Below are 8029 nucleotides of genomic sequence, written 5' to 3' on the forward strand. Positions count from 1 at the left end.
AAATGAAACTTTTGTTTTAAAAATTCTCGTTGTTACAAGTTGGTATCAGAGCCTTGGTTTGAAGGATTCGGGTGCACCTTCGAGCGTAACTGAACTCAAACCGAGTATTTGAGGAAATCTTTCAAAAACAAAAGCATAAAATTTTTATAAAGGATTTTGTGATAACCAAGGATGAAGTAGTGTGTACGATCAGCCAGCGCCCGAACGGTAAAAATCCCCAAAATACCCTTACAATATGTGTTATGAGATATGATATGATATGATACGCATGCTAGAAGACTAGGTATTCATATTAGGACTAGAGTGGCCTGATTTGTGATGCCTTAGTCTAGGGAAATCTGCTGCTATGAGGTGCTTTGAGAGCGAGTAGGTAGCTAGTGCATGGCAAGAATAGAGTACTCAGGATTCGGGGTTTGGGGAGGAGGACTTGGGGTGAATGATGATGCGGTGTAGTTGGTAGTATTGGGCCCGTACTACTGAAGACACCGGGTCAGTGGGCAACCCAAGTAAGAATCCCTGGGTATCGGAGACTGAGTAGGGTTGCGTTATCGAGTGTGATTATGCTCAATAGAGTCTCTGATATTTCTATGTTGTATTTCAGAGGCATCATGGTTGGACCATGCCACAAACATAGTACGAGCAGTGTGAGTGACGATGAGATTCGTCAGATGATTCATGAGGAGGTGGCTGCAGCGATCCGGGCTGAGATTCCGAAGATGTTTGGGTCTATTAAGACCACTCTGATGGAGACATTTGATGAGCGGTACGCCGCGTTGACTGAGGCCGCAGCTGCTGCAGCTACCGCAGCTGTGGCCGCTGCCAGACCACAGGGAGGTGACTCGTTGCTGTTCCGGGAGTTCAGCAACACGAAGCCACCTGAGTTTGACGGGACGCAAGATCCGATCGCGGCGATGAGATGGATTGCTGATATCGAGGGATTCTTCTACACTTGTTCATGTCCGGAGCATCTGAGGGTACGGTTCGCCTTGAACCAGCTCCGCCTGGGAGCAAAGGATTGGTGGAAGTTCGTGACGGCGAACTTCACTCTGGCAGAGGTTTTAGCTGTGACATGGGAGAGGTTTACCACTATGTTCAGAGACGAGTACGTTCCCCCGGTGGAGAGGGGACGGTTGGTTCAGGAGTTCTTGACCCTCAAGCAGGGTAATGATTCTGTCACGGTGATCACGCGGAAGTTTCATGAGAGGGCGATGTTCTGCCCCGAGCAGGTGTCCACGGAGCAGGCTCGGATGAGCCGGTATTTGGGTGTGCTGAGGAGGGATATCCAGGAGTTCGTATCGAACTCGTCATACCAGACTTTTGCTGAGCTTCAGGCGAATGCCAGGAAGCGCGAGATCGAGTTGGAGACCCAGGCCAGGGAGGAGGCCAAGTCTCAACGGGTGGATCGGCGGCCGGCTCAGTCTCAGCCGGCAGCCAAGCGGACCAAGTCCGCCAATTCGAGGACAGGAGGTCAGAAGGGCCGCACTTGCGGAAAGTGCGACAAGGGTCACGAGGGGACATGTCGATCAGGTGCTTGCTACAAGCGTGGCAAGGAGGGGCATATTGTTAGGGATTTCCCCAAGGGGTTTATGGTTTGCTTTCATTGCAACCAGACCGGCCATCGGAAGGCCGAGTGCCCCCAGCTTCTCTAGGGATCTGCACCTGCTGCTAGGGCTACTGAGACTCAACCAGTGAAGGCCGAGGCCCCGAGGGCTCGTGGGAGAGCTTTCCAGTTGACTGCGGACGAGGTCCGCGCGGCGCCTGATGTCGTGGCTGGTATGTATTCTTTCGTGTATTTATTCTTCTTTTACGAGATGTTGTGCTTATTTCATGATATGCATAGGTACTTTTCTTGTGAATTCTGTACCTGCTTTAGTATTATTTGACTCGGGTGCGAGTCGGTCTTTCGTATCTCTGGCGTTTAGTCAGCACCTCGGTATTGATCGAGAAGTGATGAGTCGACCTCTGAGGGTTTCCATAGCTGATGAGAAAGTGATATATGCCGCAGACGTGATTCGAGGATGTGTGCTCGACATTTTTGGTGTCAAATTCCCTATAGACTTGGTTCCTATAGCGATGGGGGATGTCTGCGTTATCATGGGCATGGACTGGTTGAGTAAGTTTGGGGCAGTCATTGATTGCGAGAGACAGCTGGTGACGATTCGAGACCCTAGTGGGGGAGTGCTTACGGTGTATGGCGAGGGGACCCGGTGTGGGTCGGCGTTTTGTTCGGCTGCTAGGGCGAGGCAGAGTTTGCAGCAGGGCTGCAATGGATTCATAGCCTACGTGACGGATACTCGAGTGGCCGCAGGGAGGCCCAATTCAGTTGATGACGCTCCGGTTGTATGGAGTTTTCGGATGTGTTCCCCGAAGAGTTACCAGGTGTGCCTCCGGAAAGGCAAGTGGAGTTCCGTATCGATTTGGTTCCGGGAGCGGCGCCCATCGCCAAGGCGCCTTATCGTCTCGCTCCACCGGAAATGCAAGAGTTATCCTCGCAGCTTCAGGAGCTGTTGGGGAAGGGGTTTATTCGACCGAGTAACTCACCTTGGGGTGCGCCGATTTTGTTCGTCAAGAAAAAGGATGGTTCACACCGGATGTGTATCGATTACCGGGAGTTGAACAAGTTGACGGTTAAGAACCGGTATCCGTTACCTAGGATCGACGATCTGTTCGATCAGTTGCAGGGGGCATCTTGGTTCTCCAAGATAGACTTGAGGTCGGGTTATCATCAGATGAGGGTTCGGGATGAGGATATCCAGAAGATTGCATTCAGAACTCGTTATGGACATTACGAGTTTGTGGTGATGCCTTTTGGGCTCACCAATGCCCCAACTGCGTTCATGGATCTCATGAACAGGGTGTGCAGGCCGATGCTTGATCGGTCGGTGATCGTATTCATTGATGATATTCTGGTATATTCGAGGTCTAGGGAGCAGCATGAGGAGCATTTGAGGGAGATTCTTGGAGTTCTGAGATCGGAGAGGCTGTATGCCAAATTCTCCAAGTGTGATTTCTGATTATGAGACGTCCAGTTCCTAGGGCACCTCGTTAACCAGAAAGGGATTTTGGTCGATCCGGCCAAGATCGAGGCGGTGATGAGATGGGAAGTGCCGAGATCGCCCACAGAGATCAGGATCTTTCTAGGTTTGGCTGGATATTATCGTAGGTTTATCAAGGATTTCTCCAAGATCGCCGTGCCACTTACTAGGATGACCCGGAAGGGTGTTGCATTTTCGTGGGGACCGGAGCAGCAGTCCTCATTCGAGACCCTTCGTCAGAAATTGTGCGAGGCCCCAGTGTTGGCACTCCCGGAAAGGATGGAGGATTTTGTGGTGTACTGTGATGCATCTATATCGGGTTTAGGGGCGGTGCTTATGCAGAGGGGGCATGTGATAGCGTATGCTTCGAGGCAGTTGAAGCCTCATGAGTCGAGATATCCCACCCACGACCTGGAATTGGGGGCTGTGGTGTTTGCCCTCAAGATCTGGCGGTATTATCTTTATGGGGTTCAGTGTACCATCTACACGGACCACAAGAGTCTGAAGTACTTGATGGATCAGCCAAACCTGAATATGCGACAGAGGAGATGGTTGGATGTGGTGAAGGATTACGATTGTGAGATCCTGTACCACCCGGGTAAGGCTAATGTGGTAGCCGACGCGTTGAGCCGTAGGGCGGAAAGCGCCCCGATCCGAGATATCTGTATGAGGTTGACGGTGATGACACCGATTTTAGATACCATTCGAGGAGCTCAGGCTAAGGCTGCGAAACCAGAAAACCAGAAGAGGGAACGGGTTGTAGGTCAGGTATCAGGATTCGTTACGGATGGTCGAGGGCTTATGACTTTTCAGGGTCGGATTTGGGTACCGTTTGTGGGCGATACGCGTACTATTTTGATGGAGGAAGCGCATCGATCAAAATTCTCGATTCATCCCAGGGCTACGAAAATGTATTTGGACCTAAGGAAGGAGTATTGGTGGCCCTGTATGAAAAGGGATGTTGCGTGGTTTGTTGAGAGATGCCTGACTTGTCGGTAGGTTAAGGCCGAGCACCAGCGTCCGCACGGTAAATTGCAGCCGCTAGAGATTCCCGAATGGAAGTGGGAGCAAATTACCATGGATTTTATCACCAAATTGCCGTGGACTGCGAGGGGAGTCGACGCGATTTGGATGATCGTGGATAGATTGACGAAGAGCGCTCATTTTCTAGCCATCAGCGAGAGCTCTTCTGCGAAGAAGTTGGTGGAATTATACGTGAGGGAGGTGGTATCGCGGCATGGGGTTCCGATGTCGATTGTTTCAGATCGTGATGTGCGTTTTACTTCCAGGTTTTGGAAGAAGTTTCATGAGGAGTTGGGTACGAGACTGCATTTCAGTACCGCATACCACCCGCAGACAGACGGACAGAGCGAGCGGACGATTCAGACTCTTGAGGATATGCTCCGTGCATGTGTTTTGGATTTTGGAGGAGATGGGACACCTATCTGCCTTTAGCAGAGTTTTCGTACAACAACAACCATCATTCGAGCATTGGTATGCAACCCTTTGAGCTGTTGTATGGTCGGAGGTGTCGCACCCCCATCTGTTGGGGAGAAGTAGGGCAGAGGGTGATGGGTAGCATGGAGATTGTACTCCAGACGATCGAGCAGATTCAGCAGGTCAGGCAGAGGTTGTTGACTGCGCAGAGTCGCCAGAAGAGTTATGCGGATAGGCGGCGGTCCGAGCTCGAGTTTCAAGTCGGCGACTTTCTTCTCCTGAAGGTCTCTCCTTGGAAAGGAGTGATTCGATTCAGGAAGAGGGGCAAGTTGGGCCCCCGATATATTAGTCCTTTCCGTGTGATCGCGAGGGTAGGCCGGGTAGCCTATCATTTAGTGGGGGAGAGTTGTAACAGCCCGGATTTCCAGGTTTCTTTTATGCATATATTTTTGGTATTTTGTGAGGGGACTCGGCGAGTTGGAGCTCAAACTCGCCGAGTAGGATCGCGGTTCTGGACGCGGGTTCGCGCTTGGACTCGGCGAGTCCGCGCTGTTTAATGAAACCCTAATTTCTCGGGTTTGGGACCTATTTAAAGGGCCTCATGGCCGTCATTTGTGCTCACCAGTCCCTTGAGTGAAACCCTAGTGAGCTTGAGCGTTTGGAGTAAGTCAAGGAGCCATTATTGACCTTGGAGGTGTTATCTAGCAAGGGAAAGGAAGCAATAGCCAAGGGGAAACAAGAGGAGCCACTTCCTGAAGATTTGAGGTCCAGAACATCACATTTGAGGTACTATCTTCGAGCCATTCTCTATTATGTTGATGTTTATATTGATTTAGGGCATATTGAGCCCTTTTGTGGCTAGATCTAGTGCTTCATTGGTCCCTTAAGCGAATTAGGTTCTGGATCTGGACCCTTGGAGGTCCAGAGTGTCCCTTTGTCCAAGCTTTTTATGAATCCATGGGGGGCTTTGGATTGGGGTCTTTGTGCTTGAGGTCAAAGCACCATTTATAAGTCATGGGGTGTGTTATGAGCACCAAGACATGAACTTTACGTGATGAATGAGCTTAGGAGGGCCAGATCTATGAGTTGATGGAGCGGATCTGACCTCAGAAGCTAGATTGGGTTGATGCATGACATGGACTCACCGAGTCTGAAGAACAGACTCGGCGAGTAGCATGAAGATTGTCATTAACCACTCAGCGAGTGGTCCTGCCGAGTTATGGGTTAACTCAGTTCGTCAGGGAGAGTTAGAGAGGGTTGACAGGTGGACTGAGTCGAACTGGAACTCGCCGAGTTGTTCTTGAGACTCGGCGAGTTGAGTCGTGGTGGCCCCGCGATTCATGCCAGGTGGAACTCGTCGAGTCAAGGGAGTACTCGACGTGTCAGAGACGGAATCCTAGAGAGTTGGTGAAAACACTTAGACTCGCCGAGTCGCTCTAGTGCACTCGCCGAGTCCAGTAAAGTCGACCGTTGACCGTTGACCAGAGTTGACCAGTGTTGACTTGATAGGGGTAAAGTTTTAAGTGGCGGAAGTCTTTGTGTAATAAATGATATTTTTATGTTTAGGCGAGGTTGAGCCGTCATTCGGGTCCGGTGATAGCGAGGACACGAGATCTTAGACTTTCCACGAGGTGAGTCTTCTCACTATACAATACCTGGAAGGGTTTGACTGTGTGACCGGAAGGTCGGATATGGTATGAGATATATGTGTTATCCGTGATAAATTAATCGTTATATGTGCCATGTATGATATGTTTGATATGGGCCGAAAGGCATTATGTTATGGGCCGGAAGGCGAATATGTTATAGGCCGGAAGGCGTTGTAATGTGGACCGTAAGGTTGATGTGGGTAGGACCAGAAGGTTTACCTAGTCGGGACGGAAGTCCCCTGAGACACATGGACCAGAAGGTCAGGGCCTGGAAAAGCGTATGTGCGTAGGTTGTATTTTGGGGAACTCACTAAGCAATTATGCTTACAGTTGTTGTGATATGTGTTTCAGGTACCAACGAGGACCGTGGGAAGGCGCCGACGTGATCTGTACAGGCTGATGGAGGATTTATGATCTTGGGATTTATATGATTTGTATTATGATATGATACATTGGATCTTTATAACTTATTTTGGATGGAAATATGTTTTTAAGAAATGAAAATTCTGTTTTAAAAATTCTCGTTGTTACACTAGGGTTGTGTTTAATTTGGTTTTATTTGTTTTTATTTTTACTGATTTTGTAGGTTTTATTCTATTCTTTTGTTTTGTTGCAGATCCGGACTAACATGGCCTTTTGCTATTTTGGTGTTATTTTCACCTTGATAAGGATTTAACCGGAGTTCGCTCATTCTCAAAGTTTATATTTTTAGTGAGCTTTTAACTTAGGTATAGTACTTACAAAATTTATTTACTAAAATATTGTAGTTTAAAACATCTATACCAAAATAATGAAAATAACATGAGCCTATTTATTTCAATCAAAATAATAAGTAAAAATCAAGTGACTCTTGGATGTTTCCTTTCTCCTCCGGCGGACACACCATTTAGGGGGTGTTTGGATAGGAAAAAAAGATGGTGCCTATTGCTTATTGTTTATTCCCACTACAATAAGCTAAATTTAAGTGTTCGGGTAAAATCCTTAAAAATCAGCTTATTGTGTTAGAATAAGCTAAATAAACTAATTTTAATAAGCATATCTCCTTGCTTATTACTTATTACTTATTCCCACCATAAAGAAGCTAATATGCAATAATCTAATAAGCTAATCCAAACACCCCCTAAGATCAATCTTTTTTATTCCAATGAGGGTTAGTTCCTCACCATGAATCTTTGTCTCTACAAACTGCGAATTGACTATAAGCCACATATATCCCACACAACTCCACCCATTGGAAACCGGAGCATTGGGATACTACAATATCCCAAAAAAATTGTTATATATATATATATATATATATATATATATATATATATATATATATATATATCCTCTCTAATAAATGAAAATAATTTTGTCACATGTCATTCTCTCATGTGTTATGCCGCATGTCATTTTCTCATAATTTTGAGATATTTATTTTTCCATTTGTCATTTATTTCATTTTTCATTTTCAATATACTATTAATTTAATTTCTATACATTAAACATATCATAATGACTATATTAATTTCAAATTTCAAATTTTAAAGTTCAATTTCAATTTTAAATATATTTACAGTTTAAACATTTGTATTTAACATGTTGTTATAATTAACATGTTTAGTATACGGCTCTGACAACTAAACACATAATTTAAAATTATTTTTTTTACTTGTTTTTTTTAATTTTCTCATAATTTTTACTTATTTCAAATTTTCAAATTCAAATAAATTTTCCGTTTAATCCTGCGTATTTAACATTTTGTTTTAATCAACCTGTCTAGTATATGGGTTTCACAACTAGTATATATATATATATATATATATATATATATATATATATATATATATATATATATATATATATATAGACACACACACACACTAGTCGTTTCCCGCGCCAAGTGACGGATGCGAATAGATTTTT

Source organism: Lactuca sativa, chromosome 5 (genome assembly GCF_002870075.4).
Source record: "Lactuca sativa cultivar Salinas chromosome 5, Lsat_Salinas_v11, whole genome shotgun sequence".
Lineage (NCBI taxonomy): Eukaryota > Viridiplantae > Streptophyta > Magnoliopsida > Asterales > Asteraceae > Lactuca > Lactuca sativa.